Source organism: Chelonoidis abingdonii, unplaced genomic scaffold (genome assembly GCF_003597395.2).
Source record: "Chelonoidis abingdonii isolate Lonesome George unplaced genomic scaffold, CheloAbing_2.0 scaffold0004, whole genome shotgun sequence".
Lineage (NCBI taxonomy): Eukaryota > Metazoa > Chordata > Testudines > Testudinidae > Chelonoidis > Chelonoidis abingdonii.
In genome coordinates, this window is record NW_027424265.1 from 159,832 (window position 1) to 175,372 (window position 15,541).

At 56.3% G+C, this 15,541-nt stretch overlaps 1 protein-coding gene and 1 long non-coding RNA gene across 2 annotated transcripts in view; both read left to right on the top strand.

Moving 5' to 3' along the window:
- Positions 1 to 15,541, top strand: part of LOC116839015 (Fc receptor-like protein 5) — a 68,130-nt gene that overhangs the window by 26,816 nt on the left and 25,773 nt on the right.
- LOC142046004 (uncharacterized) lies at positions 12,765 to 14,997 on the top strand. Its single transcript, XR_012654929.1, has 3 exons — positions 12,765 to 12,849; positions 14,276 to 14,313; positions 14,947 to 14,997. It is a non-coding gene; the product is annotated as an uncharacterized LOC142046004 (long non-coding RNA).

Consider the following 15,541-nt stretch of genomic DNA (forward strand, 5'->3'; position numbering starts at 1 on the left):
TTGTTTAGTCTGCAGAAGAGAAGAATGACGGGGGATTTGATAGCTGCTTTCAGCTACCTGAAAGGAGGTTCCAAAGAGGATGGATCTAGACTGTTCTCAGTGGTAGCACACGACGGAACAATAAGTAAAGGTCTCAAGTTGCAGCGGAGGAGGTCTAGGTTGGATAGTAGGAAAAGCTTTTTCACTAGGAGGGTGCTGAAGCACTGGAATGGGTTACCTGGGGAGGTGGTGGAATCTCCTTCCTTAGAAGTTTTTAAGGTCAGGCTTGACAAAGCCCTGGCTGGGATGATTTATTTGAGGTTTGGTCCTGTTTTGAGCAGTGGGTTGGACTAAATGACCTCCTGAGGTCCCTTCCAACCCTGATATTCTATGATTCTATGGAGATGTCAGCACGGGCGGTGCACAGTGGCTGGTAGCTGCAAGGCATGCTGGGAGCCCTGAGGCTGGGCCGTGGTCAGCCCGGCTTTGAGCCCACAGCGCTTGATGCCTTGATGCCAGGGCAGGGTGGTGGCTGCGTCCCTCGGACAACACTTTGTCACGGACTCACAGATCGTGAGGTCTGTGGGAGGTGCCCCTCTCAATGAAACAACCCTTCTCGGGAGTCCACTCTTTCTCGGGGTCAGGGCCCTCCACCTCCTGGAGCTAGACCTCTCTGAGCCTTGGCACACCTGTTTCTCATCCTGGGCCTGTCCTGGAGTGTAGAGGAGACCAGGCCCTGCACCCCGGCTTCCTGCAATTCACCGTGACTCTTAGCCAGCCAGTAAAATGGAAGGTTTATTTAAACAACAGGAACGCAGTCCAAAACAGGTCTTGCCGGTACAGGTAACAGGACGCCCTTTAGTTAGGTCCATCTGGGGGTCCCAGGGAAGCCACATCCCCATTGGGAAGCACCAAGCTCATCGGGGCGCCCCTCTCTATTTCCCAGTTAGCTCCAAACTGAAACTTCCTCCAGCCGTCTCACTCAGCCAGTGCTGGCTCCAGGCACCAGCATTTCAAGCAGGTGCTTGGGGCGGCAATCTGCAAGGGGCGGCAGTCTGTGTGTTTTTGCCCCCAAGCAGCACACCAAATTGCCTCCGCAGACGGTGGGGGCACTGGCAGTCCATGTGACGTTAGGGTAGCTCATGCATTTCTGCGGCAGAGGCAATTGAGCGGCAGCTTCTATGTTCCTCTGTCCGCGGCAGCACAGCTTCTGTCTTCCGGCTGAAGACAGAAACTGCTGCAGAATTGCCGCCACGGCAGAAACACGCATGACGCCCTAACGGCACACGGACTGCCCCTGCCGTCCGCAGCAGCAATTCGGCACTCTGCTTGGGGCGGCAAAACCAGTAGAGCCGGCCCTGCACTCAGCCTCCCCCTGGCTCCTCCCCCAGACTTTGTGTCCTTTGTCCAGTTTCCCAGGCAGAGGTGTTACCTGGCCTCCAACCCCCCTCCTGGGTTCTCATGTTACATGCTCAGGTACGCTCCCTTCCCCATTGCAGGCTCCCTTGTAACCTTCCCAGGTCAATACTCCCCACTCAGCATTCAAATAACACATCAAGAATACTCCCACTTCATCACAGGGCCCCCTCAGGGAGTCCACTCGCTCTGGACCCCCAGGGCCTCTGATGCAACCCTGTTCTCCAGCCCGAAGTGACTCTCAGCCAGCGTAAAGCAGGAGGGTTTATTGAGCATGGAACCCAGCACAGGAAACTCTCGGACCCTCAGGCCTGGCCTCCCTCAACCCAGCACATTCCCTGTCTTCCCTGCATCCAGGTCTGCCCTGCCTGCCTCCTCTCTTCAGCCCCAAGACCCCCTGCTTCCCAGCTGGGCATCTGACACCACCAGCCCCAGGAATCGCCTCTGTCCATTGTCTTCTCTCCAGGTAAACAGGGTCGTCTGGGCCCCCTCTCCTCTCTGCCCTCCTCTGGCTGGAACCGGCTTGTCAGGTCACTGGCCAGAACCTGCTGTGACTCCTGAGCTGAGCCAGGTCACCAGTCGCTTGGGTCTCCATCCTCCCGGCCATCAGCTGGGTCCTAAGTTCTATCACTGGTCCTCTGTAACAACAAACTCCCTCGTTAAACCAGTAACACCCAGGGACACTGAGTCCATGCAAACCATTGGAAAACCACAAACAAAATTCCCCACTTCGTCACATCTCTCCCCCCTTCAAGGTTGAAAGGAGCAGGGTCACTTAGCCAATGACCTGGGCAAGTTCAGGGCCCCCGCCCCATGATACAGCATCGGCTGTAACATTGGCCCTCCCCCTCCCCCTGGCACAGCCCTCTCGACTGCACCCCCCTGGACCGGCGGTGCCCCCTCTTGGTGGGCTTCCACCCAGCTGATACCCCACGGGTTCTGCTTGGCCGCCATTTCCTTCATCTTCAGGCACTGTGCCCCCTTGTGTCCCTTTTGGCCACAGTCATTACATTTCCCACCTTGGAGAGGTCTCTGGTCCCACCTTGGAGAGGTCTCAGGGTGACTCCCCTTTTGAGTCCCCAATGTGGGTCTCCCTCCTGCTGTCCACAGACTCATCTGCCAGTGCCCTTGCACTGCGCAGATCTTTGGGCTTCCAGTCCGCTAGCCACATCTTAAGGTCTGGAGGGCGGATGTCATACAACCCCCCCAGGGGACACATGTACTCTGTGGTGGTGGCCCCTGCGCCCTTCCCCCACTTGGCAACCTCCTTGTAAGCGGCACCTGAGGTCTTGTGTACACCCCGGAATCGTTTCCTGCACACCTCGGGAGTCAGTTCAAATTTCAGCAGCAAAGTCTGTTTGAACAGGTCGTAGTCCCCCATCTCAACACCATCCATTTGGCTGAACACCTCTGTGGCCTTTGGACCCAGCAGGGAGTCCACTCGCTCTGGACCCCCAGGGCCTCTGCCCCCCGACGGGGTTGATGCAACCCTGTTCTCTAGCCCAGAGTCTCAGCCAACGTAAAACAGGAGGGTTTATTGAGCATGGAACCCAGCACAAGAAACTCTCTGACCCTCAGGCCTGGCCTCCCTCAGCCCAGCACATTCCCCATCTTCCCTGCATCCAGTTCAGCCCTGCCTGCCTCCTCTCTCCAGCCCCAAGACCCCTGCTTCCCAGCTGGGCATCTGATACCACCAGCCCCAGGAATCTCCTCTGTCCATTGTCTTCTCTCCAGGTAAATAGGGTCACCTAGGCCTCCTCTCCCCTCTTCTGTCTTCTTTCCCCTCTGGCTGGAACCGGCTGGTCAGGTCACTGGGGTCCTCTCTCCGTAGCCCATTGTCGTCCCACTGGCCAGAACCGGCTGTGACTCCTGAGCTCCATCTCCAGGTCATCAGGTCACCAGCCGCTGAGGTGTCCCTCCTCCCAGCCATCGGCTGGGGTCCCAAGTTCCCTCACTGGTCCTCTGTACCAACAAACTCCCTCTCCCCTCCCTCGTTAAACCACTAACACCCAGGGACACTGAGTCCCACTCCCTCTGCATGCAACCCACTGGAAAACCACGAAAATAAAAAAATCGTCCACTTTGTCACACACTTCCTCTCGCTGCACCAAGAGTGGCCCCGTGTAGCCCCAGCTGCTATCAGCAGAGAGGCAGGGCCAGGCGCGGGGGATGCAGCTCCCAACCTCGGCCAGTTCAACCCAGTATGGAGCTAACAGGTCTTCTCCCTGTGCTGGGTGAGTGACTCCCCCCAATCCAGCTTCAGCTCCTGCCTCGGCCCCCTCTTCTCCTCTGCCTGCCTCCTTCAGCCCCTGCCTCCTTCCCCTTTCCCCTCTGGCCCCCTACCTTGGCCCCTGTCTCCTTCCCCCTTCCCATCTGCTCTCCTCCTTCTGTCCCTGCCTCCTTCCCCCTTCCCCTCTGCCCCCTACCTTGGCCCCTGCCTTATTCCCTCCTTTCCCCTCTGCCCTCCTCCTTCTGTCTCTGCCTCCTTCCCCCTTCCCCTCTGCCCCCTACCTTGGCCCCTGCCTCCTTCCCCCTCTTCCCCTCTGCCCTCCTCCTTCTGCCCCTGCCTCATTCACTCTCTGCTCTTTCTCTCACTCTACAATTTGTTTCTGTCTTTCTCCTGTCGCCCACTTTCATTCTCTCTCCATCTCTTGCTCCCACTCCCACTCCTCCCCCTTCCCCCCACCCCGGGCCATTCATTCTTGTGTCCCTCTTCCTTCTGCTCTGTTTCTGTCCCCCAAACCAGGACACATGTCGGGTGAGGGCTGTAAAATGACTCAGTTTCCCGCAGGTCTTTGTGCCTTGAGCGTGGCTGATATGACGCTGTGGCTCAGCTTGACCAGATTGTGTCTGAGAAACAATAAATAAACCCCACGCGACCACCGCACCCCTCCTCTTTCCTGTGTCGTCCCCTCTGGGTCTGTTCTTTCTCTGCTAGTCACCCTCTGCCCCCCTCTTTTGGCCCCGGCTCATTTCCCCCTTCGGCCCCCAGTATCACGCAGGAAGCTGCAGCACAGAGCCTAAGCATGTTGCTTGATGGGGAATTTCCTAGAGCAACAGGCCCCCTCAGGCCAGGCGCTGCCCAGATCCCGGCGGAGATCAGGGCCCCCTTGTGGCAGGTGCTGCAAGGACACAGATCAGGGCCCCCCTTGTGAATACAGAGAATGAAACTGACAAGAATCGTGTCAGTTTCACCCAGCAGCTGCCAGGGTCAGGGGGTCCTGTCAGGTGCCAGGCGCTGCTCCCATGGCTCCAGGGCCGTCCAGCTCCCAGGCAGGCAGGGGGGAGGCCTGGCCTGGCAGGGCTGCCCCGATCTGCGGGCCTGGGAGCCCAGGATCCCCTGCAGCCTGCCAGGAGCCCTGCCTGTGACCCACTGACAGGCTGTCGAACCTGAGCTGTTCCCAGGCCCAGCTCCAGTGGGACCAGAGCCCCGGTGTCCTGACATCCAGCCCCGACCCATCTGCCAACCATCCTCCATGTCCGGCCTCGGCCCATCCCCCGACCTTCCTCCGTGTCCAGCCTCGGCCCATCCCCCGACCTTCCTCGGTGTCCAGCCCCGGCCCCATCCCCGACCCTCCTCCGTGTCCAGCTCCAGCTCCAGCCCCAGCCCCAGCCCCCAACCCTCCTCCGTGTCCAGCTCCGGCCCCATCCCCTGACACTCCTCCATGTTCAGCCCCGGCCCCATCCACCAACTCTTTTTCTTTCCTTCTTTCCCCTTGCTCCCCGTAACGGACCGGGATGGTCCATAAATCCAGTATCCAGAGTCATGTGCTCCACCCCCCTCGATCCTGCCCCCCATCACTTGTCTCACCCCAGAGCTCTCATCCTCCTCTTGTCTCCTCTCTTACAGCCTGGCTGCAGATCCTCCCCCGGCTGATGTTGTCCGAGGGGACTGAGGGACCTGGTGCATCCCCTGGTCTAGCTGCAGGGGGGTCTGTGGGTGTCGCTGTGAAGGGGGGACTGGCGGGGGGGGGGGGGAGGGAATGGGGCATGGGGCCTTTCCCCTCTAGGGGGCACCGGCTCCCATCCTGGTCTCCCCATGGGGGGGGCTGTTTGTCATCTCTTATCCTCCCCCCACTTCCTGTCTCCTGACCACAGTCCCTGAGTTGGCTGCTCCCAGGCTGGGGTGGGCGGTGGGGGGCTGGGCCCTCCCAGCAGGGCCAGACCTGGCCGAGCAGAGTCTCCTGGGCTGCTGGGCACAGACAGACCCTGTGGGTCCCCATCCCCTGGCCTGCACTTCCCAGCCTCGCCGCACAGGGGCCCCCTGAGTCCCCCCTCTGTAGCCAAGACGGGCAGGGGAGCTCGGGGGGGGGCTTTGGGGCCCTGGGTACTCCAGAGGTGCCAATCATCTCCTGGGTCCCTGTGGAGACAAGCAATAGCAGACCATACTGCTTGTCTGGCGGTCACCAGGGCTGATTGAGAGGGAGGGGAAATGGGGGAAAGAGAGGGGTGGGGTCCCAGCAGGGTTGGGGCGGCGGAGTGGGGTGTTGAGTGGTGTCCCAGGACAATTAGGGGGTAGAGGAGAGGGAGTCTGTGTTACAGACACTCAGAATTTGGGGCTCTGACCCCATCGCTCCCCACTCTGGGTGAGTGACACCCCCCCTTGCACCCCAGCTGTTGCACTCCTCTTTCGCCACCCTGGGCCTCCGACAGTCCCCTTTCCAATTCCCAGCCAGCCCACCCCGGTCCCGGTCCCCAGCCCCCAGCCTGTCTCTGAGTCCCCCTAGCCCAGTGAGGGGGAGCAGCTCCAGCTGACGTGCTCTGCTCCAAGGGCTCCGGGGCCCTGGAGTTCGTATTTCTGATGAGACAGAGGAGTGGAGCTGGAAGAAGCCTGCAAAGAATGGGACCTGGAGCGATCAGCACGGAGAACATGTAACTCAGCCGGACTTTCCCTGCTCCTATACGGGTCCAGAGCAGCCCCCCAAGACAGCCCATTCCCAGTCTCTGCAGAGTAATGCAGTGACTTGCTCCTGCAGGGTAAGGGACCGGGTCCAGATCTCGGCTTTCCTCTTGTGCAAAGGAGGGTTGGAGCCAGACTCCTGGGTTCTGTCCCCAGCTCTCAGAGGGGAGTGGGCTCTAAGATGGGTTGGAGCATGAAAAGAGGTTGGAAGACAGGACTCCTGAGTTCGAGTCCTGACCATTCCACTGATTTGGCAGTTGTGTGTCGTGCCTCAGTTCCCTTTTTGTGAAACGGGGATGTTACATCTTGACTCACCTCCATAGGGCTCCTGAGGCTTGAATTACATGCCCTGCCCTTTGAAGCTCCAAGCGGCACTTTCCCCTGGTTGTCAGTGAGAGAGACGGGCGGTGGAGAAATGGAACACAGAAGGAATTGGGTTGGGTGTACGCCCCAGGGGAGCCGGGTGACCTCTTGAGGGTGCGGGGGTGGCCGGGTCAAGGTTCTACAGGCAGCCAGGCGGACTGAAAGCTGACAAGGTCCACGAGCCATCTGGCAGCGCCTGTTCCCGCCTCTCTACCCTCTTGCTGCTCCCCTATGCCATTTTATACAGTACAGCCCGCCCCTTCCCCACCCCACCCTCTGCAGCCCCCAGTGCCATTATACAGCACAGCGCCCCTTCCCCGCCCCCACCTCTGCTGCCCCCCAGTGCCCATTATCACAGTACCGCCCCTTCCCCCCCACCCTCTGCTGCCCCAGCGCCCATTATACAGCACAGCCGCCCCTTGCCCACCACCTCCTGCTATGCCGCCCTAGTGTCCATTATACGTACAGCCGCCCCTTCCCCGCCCCCACCCTCTGCCTACCCCTCTAGTGCCCATTATACAGTACAGCCGCCCCTTCCCACCCCACCCTCTGCTGTCCCCTAGTGCCATTAATACAGTAAAGCCGCCCCTTCCCACACCCCATCCCTCTGCTGCCCCCTAGTGCCCATTATACAGTACAGCCGCCCCTTCCCCCGCCCCACCCTCTTGCTGCCGCCCCCTATGTGCCCATTATATAGACGCCAGCCCCCTTCCCCACCCCACCCTCTGCTGCCCCCTGGTCCCCATAATTCAGTACAGCCGCCCTTCCCCACCCCACCCTCTGCTGCCCCTATGCCCCATTTAATACAGTACCGAAAGCCCGCCCCTTCCCCACCCCCCCTCTGCTGGCCCCCGAGATGCCCATTTATACAGCACAGCCGCCCTTCCACGCACCCACCCTCCTTGCCCATAGTGCTCCCACTATTACATCGCACGTACCATCGTACCCGAGCCACTGGTTTTGGGCATCTCTTAGTCGCACGCACATTCTCTACAACTCCAGTATATCTGAGTTTCTCTGATCAGGTCTGTTTATTCGTCGTCACTTGTCCAGGGCCAATCGAAGGGATCCCTCCATCGCACATAGCCAAGCAGTCTGAGATATGGTTGGAGATTCCCCGCCCGGAAGTGGTGGGTGACGGGCTCCCCCCTGCACTCATGACACCTGTCAAGGGCCCCTGGGGACGCCTAGCAGAGAGGGGAGTGGTTTTTCACTCTACAAGGACGGAGAGCTGGCGGGACGACCATACGATCCTGTGGGAAAGAACTACGGGATCAAAGACTAGCTAGCAGTAGACAGGCACAGCAATAGGCTCTTATGATACTTCTCTGTTCAGCATCTTGCTGCGCATAGAGCGATCCACGGAGCAACACCGTGGGGATATTGAGCGGGAGTATGAGCGTGGAACATGAGCGGCTTATGTTGTTGGATCCCTATCCTCAGGAGCCAGGCGTGAATGTCACTGTGACAGGTGAGTTGCCTGTACTCGCGCCCCACCAATAACCCCAATACCCACATCTGCTACCGCCTGGAGAGTATACCTGTCTGAACTAAGACATACTTATTTTTGTGTTAGAGGGGTGACAGAACCCGAAAGCGGCTGCCAAAGGTGCGCAGGTACTGAGCTGACACCAGGTGGTTCAGCATTTCACCAGAGGTGGCATCCAAGAGCATCTGGCAGGCAAAACTCCCCCCTTATAGTGGAGGTCAATGTTCTGCCCTAGCTGAGGTCTGGAGCAAGTTGTGGTCCCAGATTGCTGCTCTCTTCTCCCTGTTCTTCTTGGTCTTTGTTATTACTCATCCCCTCCTTTTACCAGCCTGGTCTCTGCCCATCCCCTTGGTGGCTGGGTGCGGTGGGGCTGCCACGGCTCTGGCTCTGCTGCTGCTCCTGCTCATCTGCCTCTGCAGGAAGAAGGTGGCAGGTACGTGAAGCGTAGGATGGGAAATGAGACCCAGGTGTCCGGGACAGCAGCACAGGGCATTCACCCCTTGGGGCCACTGCAGCTCTCAGTGCCTGTGGGAAATGGGACCGAGGCATGAGAGACAGGAGTGTTCTCCCCTTGAGGTGCCTTCAGCGCTCTCAGCCCCCACAAGGAGTGACATGCAATAGCAAGAGCCAGTTGCAAAGGACAATGGGTAACTGGCTAGAGCAGGACCACCATGCAAGGGATCATGGGTAGTTGGGTACCACAGGACTCTGATGCAAAGGACTGTGGGTAACTTGGCACAGCAGAGTCCTATACAAAGGATTGTGAGTGATTTGCCTCTGCGGGGAGGGAATACCAGGAATGGGCCAAGACCCAGCCAACTTCAGGTAGGGGACAGGATGGGGGATGGGACCCAGGCATCCAAGAAGCAACACAGTCACCTCACCCCTGGGGGAGCCGTTCAGGTCCCAGACCCAGAGCCGGACAAAATGGGATGGGTCCTAGGCATCCGGGATGGCAGGGTGCTCCCCCTTAGGGAGCACCGCAGCGGGGAAGAGACGGGTACAAGAGACTCTGTGGAATCTCACTTTAATTCAATCTCTTTCCCTTCCTTCCCCAGCTAGCCGCCGGGTCTCCATGTAAGTTCCTCCTAGTCCTCTGGGCCCTCCGTGGGGCTGGGAGCCATTTGTCCGTGGGAGGGCAAATCTGTTCCAACGGGTCCCTCGATCCCCAGGGGATAGAACCCAGGAGTCCTGGCTCTCAACCACCACCCCCCATGTCCCCGCAGTAGGTCAAAATTCTAATTCCCACCAATTCTCTTTTCCTGCACCTCGCAACCCCCTGGTGGTCAAATTGGGAATTGCAGTCACCACTCTCTGGACCCAGCTAATCCCAGCAGTCCCCTCTTGCCACGCTGAGCCCCATATTTTCTCTCTCTCTCTCTCTCTCTCTCTCACACACACACACACACACACAATTTCCTTCCAAGTCCTACTGGAAGAGAGAGGACCCCCAGTCTGGCTCATTCACACCCTCTAGTGGTCACACCAACACATAGCAGGTCACACAGCTTGAATGGGGGCTGGGCATTGAGCTCAAGTGACAGGGGCTCCAGTCCATGGATCCAGGTGGCCAGGGGAGTCAATCTACAGAGGGAACATGGCCCTTAGACAATAAAGGGGGGGATTTCTGTAGCTGTGATGCTATGAATGATATGTGGGGGCTGGGGCCCATGTGGGGCACTGGATTGCTACATGCACCCAGGGGCTGGTCTCAGTGGGGAACACCATGGGAGCAGGGATCGTTTGGAGGTTGGGGGAGACTGGGATGGATCTCAGGGGAAGATGTGGGGCAGGGAGACCAGGCTGGGGCAGAAGGGGGGGGTCAAATAGTGCACAGGACAGGAGGGAGGTTGGGGGGAATCAGGAGGGAGGGTAAGGAAAAGAGAATGAAGGAGGGAGCTGGAGTGTGAGTGAAGGGAACGAGTGAAGGGAATGGGGCAAAGACAGGAGAAATCGATGGAGGAAAGGGAATAAATAGAAAAAGGAGGAGAGGAGAAAAATGTGGAGGGAGGAAGGAGAGAGAATGAAGGAGATGGAGGAGGACAAAGAAAATGAATGGCTAGGAAAGGAGGAGAGAAGAGAAAGTGGTGACCCAGCATCCTTTGCATGGGGCATTGGGAGTCATATGGGCTGAGGACAGGGGCCTCCAGCAGCCTCCCACCCCACCACTGAATGTCTGCTTCTGCCTTCGCAGGTCGGCCGAGATCTCAGGGCTCAATATGTGTGAGTAACGACTGCTCTGCTCCCACTAGGGTCGGCCCTCCCACCTCCAGGACACCGCTGGCCTCCCCTTTAAGAGGGGGATTTCTAACGGCCATACTCTGGCTTCAGTGGGTTACGATGTTGCCTTTCAATTCATGGGTTTCTCCCCACACAGGCTCAGTGCACAACATCCTACATTGCTCTAAAATGGATCCCCGTACAAAGGCCTTGCACTGAGCACAGCGATCCTGAGACCTTCATAGATTCATAGACTCTAGGACTGGAAGGGACCTCAAGAGGTCATCGAGTCCAGTCCCCTGCCCTCATGGCAGGACCAAATACTGTCTAGACCATCCCTGATAGACATTTATCTAATCTACTCTGCGGTGGATGTGGTATACCTAGACTTTAGTGAAGGCATTGATACATCTCGCATGATATCCTTATGATAAACTAGGCAAATACAATCATAGATGGGGCTATAAAGAGTGAGTGCATACTGCTGGAAACCTACTCAGAGAGTAGTTATTAATGGCTCCCAATCCTGCTGGAAAAGGTATGACAAGTAGGGTTCCGCAGGGGTCTGTTTGGACGGCTCTGTCAACATCTCATCAATGATTAGATATGGCATAGAAAGGACGCTTATTAAGTTTGCGGATGATACAAAACTGGGGGGATGCAACTGCTTGGAGGACAGGGTCAAAATTCAAATGATCTGACAAATTGGGAGAATTGTCTGAGGTAAAACCGATGAAAGTTCAATAAAGACAAATGCAAGTGCTCCAACTTAGGAAGGAACAATCAGTTTCATACGTACAGGACTGGGAAAGAGACTGTCTAGGAAGAGTATGGCAAAAGGGATCTAGGGTCATAGTGGACCACAAGCTAAATATGAGTCAACAGTGTGATACTGTTGCCAAAAAAGCAAACCTGATATCTGGGATGCATTAACAGGTGTGTTGTAAACAAGACAACGAAAGTCATTCTCCGCTCTACTCTGCAACTGTTAGGCCTCAACATGATGGAGTATGAAAGAGTGAGAAATTGGAGAGGGTCCAAGAAGAGCAACAAGAATGATTAAAGGTCTGAGACATGACCTACGAAGGAAGGCTGAAAGAATTGGGTATATTAGTTTGAAAAGGAGAAGGACTGAGAGGGGATGATAGCAGTTTCAAGGGTATCTAAAAGAGTGTCATCAGAAGGAGAGGAGAAAACTTGTTCACCCTTAGCCTCTAATGATAGAAGAAGAAGCAATGGCTTAAACGCAGCTAAGGGAGATTTTAGGTTGACATTAGGAAAAAGTTTCCTACACTGTTCAGGTAGTACAACACTGGGAAAATAAAATGCCTAGGGAGGTTGTGGATCTCACTCTGGGAAGATATTTAGAGTAGATTCGATAAATGTCTATCAGGGATGGCCTAGACAGTACTTTGTCCTGCCATGAAGCAGGGGACTGGAACTCGATGCCTCATTGAGGTCCCCTTCCAGTCCTAGGAGTTATGAAATTTCTATAAGGTTTCAGATGCTGTGCTCATGCAAGGCTTTGTACGGGGATCATTTAGAGCAATGTAGGAGATGTTGCACTGAGCCGTGTGTGGGGAAAACCCATGAAATGGAAAGGGCCAAATCGTAACCCATCTGAAGCCAGAGTATGGCCGTTAGAAATCCCTCTTTAAGGGGAGGCCCAGCGGTGTCCTGGAGGTGGGAGGGCCGACCCAGTGGGAGCAGAGCAGGTCCGTTACTCACCACATATTGAGCCCTGAGATCTTCGGCCGACCTGCGAAGCAGAAGCAAGACATTCAGTGGTTGGGCGGAGGCTGCTGGAGGCCCCTGTCCTCAGCCCATATGACTCCCAATGCCCCATGCAAAGGATGCTGGGTCACACTGTCTCTCTTCTCCCTCCTTTCCTAGCCATTCATTTTCATTGTCCCTCCTCCATCTCTTCATTCTTCTCTCACTCCCTCCTCCTCACATTTTTCTCCTCTCCTCTTTTTTTCTATTTATCTCCCTTTCTCTCCATCGATTTCTCCTGTTCTTTGCCCCGATTCCCTCCACTCGTTCCCTTCACTGCACACTCCAGCTCCCCTTCCCTTCAATTCTCTTTTCCTACCCTCCCTCCTGATTCCCCCCAACCTCCCTCCTGTCCTGTGCACTATTTGACCCCCCCTTCCTGCCCAGCCTGGCTCCCCTGCCCCACAATCTTTCCCCTGAGATCCATCACCTAGGTCTCTCCCCAACCTCCAACGATCCCTGCTCCCATGGTGTTCCCACTGAGACCCAGCCCTGGGTGCATGTAGGCATCCAGTGCCCACATGGGGCCAGCCCCACAATATCATTCATAGCATCAACAGCTACAGAAAATCCCCCCCTTCTCCCTTATCCACAAGACTTGTTATTCTATCAAAGAAAGCCAAGGCCCCAAGGTCCACAGGACTAAGCGCCCTCCTGTTTAATGGCTGTTTCCCCTTCTCTTCGCAGGTGGTGTCACGGCAGAGACACAGTAAGTTGCCTCAATTCCAGAGGCCGATACACCCCGACCCCTCAGGGACTGTCTCCGTCTCCCTCTCGGGGCTGTCTCTGCCTGCCCAGCCCAACAGACTAGCCCATTCCATAAGAACCTCGTTATTGGTGAAGGGCAAGGGGAACAGCCACCCCAGCCTGGCATCTGATTCGGGTAAATTTCCTAGGTCCCCAACTTCTAACCTATGGTCACTTAATCTGCGGTGCAACACTGCCACCTAGTGTTATGGGGCATCTTCTTCCCAGGCCAAGCTGGTAGGAACTGTGTTGAGAGTGACTAGCTTGGCAGAATTCAGTTTTCATTTTTCTGCAATTTAAATGGATATCATATCAATTGTTATTTTTAAGCGTTTTCCCCTCAATTTTTCCTCTTGCAACTTGTCACAGCCACAGGAAATACTGAGCGGGGCTTAGACTCTAATTATTTAAGGACAGGAGACCAGGGGCGCTCTAGACATTTTGCCGCCCCAAGCACGGCGGCATGCTGCAGGGGGCACTCTGCCGGTCGCCGGTCCTGCTTCTCCGGTGGACCTCCCGCAGGCTTGCCTGTGGAGGGTCCGCTGGTCCCGCAGCTTCGGTGGAAGGCTGCCAGCAGAGTGCCTCCCGTGGCATGCCATCCCAAGCACACCCCTGGAGCCATCCCTGCCGGAGACACTGAGACTCAAAAAGATCAGTGCTTGCTAACCACTAAAACAAATTGCCAATGTCCCATGCCAAAATAGGCAAAGTAAATATCCTTAAAGCAAACTAATCAATTCTCAGGCAGCATTTTTCTTACTCTGCCTATTTGTAAATTTTGATCATCATCAATGGAAATATTTTTTAAATCCGTTTGTGTGTGTACGGCAAAGTTGACCTTTGCCGACGCTGACCAAGGAAGATCTTTTTCATTTGTAGGTTTGGGAGCATTAGAACATGGAATGAATGAATGAGTATGAGAGGAGATGAATGAGAGAGAGGATGAATGGGAGACAGAACGAAAGAACGAGACTGAGCACATGAATCAATGAAGGAAGGAAGTAGACGAGATGATTGGCAGACAGAGAAGGAAGGGGTATGTGAAAGAGGGAACCAAAGAGAACAGAAAAGTGATTAAGAGAAAGAAAGAAAAAAAGATGATTGAGAGGGAGAGAGAGAGAGAGAGAGACTCTGATGGAAGGAAGGAAGGAGAAAATGACTGAGTTTGCAAAGAGATGGATGAGAAAGAAAGCTGAATGAATCAATGGGAATGGATGACTGCAAAAAAACAAAAACCATAGTAACCTTGACCCAACCACCGCACCTACCTACTCTCTCCCCAGTGCCATTCCCCCGATGACCCTGCATCTTCCTGCTCTGGGATCAGAACCCCAGCCCTGCTCCACAGACCCTGCACCACCACTGATGTTTGGTTCTCTCTTTTTCAGACCCGTGTATGTCAACATACCCTTCAGGGCCGGCACAGGTGAGTAACACTCCCAGGTGCCCCCACAGTTGACACATACCTCACTGGTGGGGGACATGAGGTCTGGAACTCTGGGGCAGGGTCCATAGGCACCAACTCCAGTGCCTGGAGCACCCATGGGGAAAAATTGGTGGATGCTTAGCACTCACCAGCAGTTCCCCACCCCACCCCAGCTCACCTCTGCCTCCACCTCGTCCTCTGAGCATGCTGCGTGCCCGCTTTTTCCCCCTAGCTCCCAGTGCTTCTGCCATGAAAGAGCAGTTTCGCTCTGCTGGGAGAGAGGGGAGAGGACAGGGAATGTGGTGCACTTGGGGAAGGTGTCCAACAGGGGCAGGGGGGGAGCGGAGTTGGGGCAGGCACTTTGGTGAAGGGGTTGGAATGGGGGCGGAGTGGGGGTGGGGCCAAGGAGGCATGAGCACACACTGGTGCCGGAGAAAGTTGGCGCCTATGGTGGGGTCTCTGGGGCACTTACTCTTTAAGATGGGAATTTCTGACTGCCACACTCTGGCTCCCTTGTGGGTAACTCTAATCTGAGGTTGCCACTTAGTGGTTAAAGACGGGAGCCACAGCACAGATGGGCTCCTCTGGGAGACCAGGCTGCAGGGCAGGAGGGATGATCTGTTGTGTGATTAGCTCTGCAGCAATGGAGCCGTGATGGGCAGGTCCAGCTGGTGACCCACAACCAGCCAGCACAGCCCAACAACCCTAGCAGGAAGCATGGAGTGGGTCGAAACCCCCAGGAAAGGGTCAAGAGAGAAGAGGCTGCAGATGCCACAGAAGGGCACAACTCCTCGGTAAGATCCGGAGAGTGCACCCCGCCCCCCCAAGCCCCACATCCTGATCCCTTCAGCATAGCAACCCCCAGCGCTGTCCTGGGGCATTGGGGTCAGCAATGACTGCATGGGGAGAGCACCCCCTATTGCACCTCCACCCTGCTCCTTGCAACACAGCTCCACCTGTCACGGCATAGGGGTCAGCAGAGACTCCATGGGGAGAGCCCCCCCTTCTGAGCCTCCCATCCTACTCCCCACAGCACAGTGCCCCCTACTGCCACACCGAGGCATTGAGGTCAGCACAGACTGCTGGGGGCGAGATCCCCTACTACAATCCCCCATCCCACGGCCTGCAGCAGAGCACCCACTAGTGACCCACTGGGGATTGTAGTCTGCACTGAGCAGAGAGTGCCCCCCTCTTGATCCTCCCACCCTGCTCCCTGCAGCACAGCTCC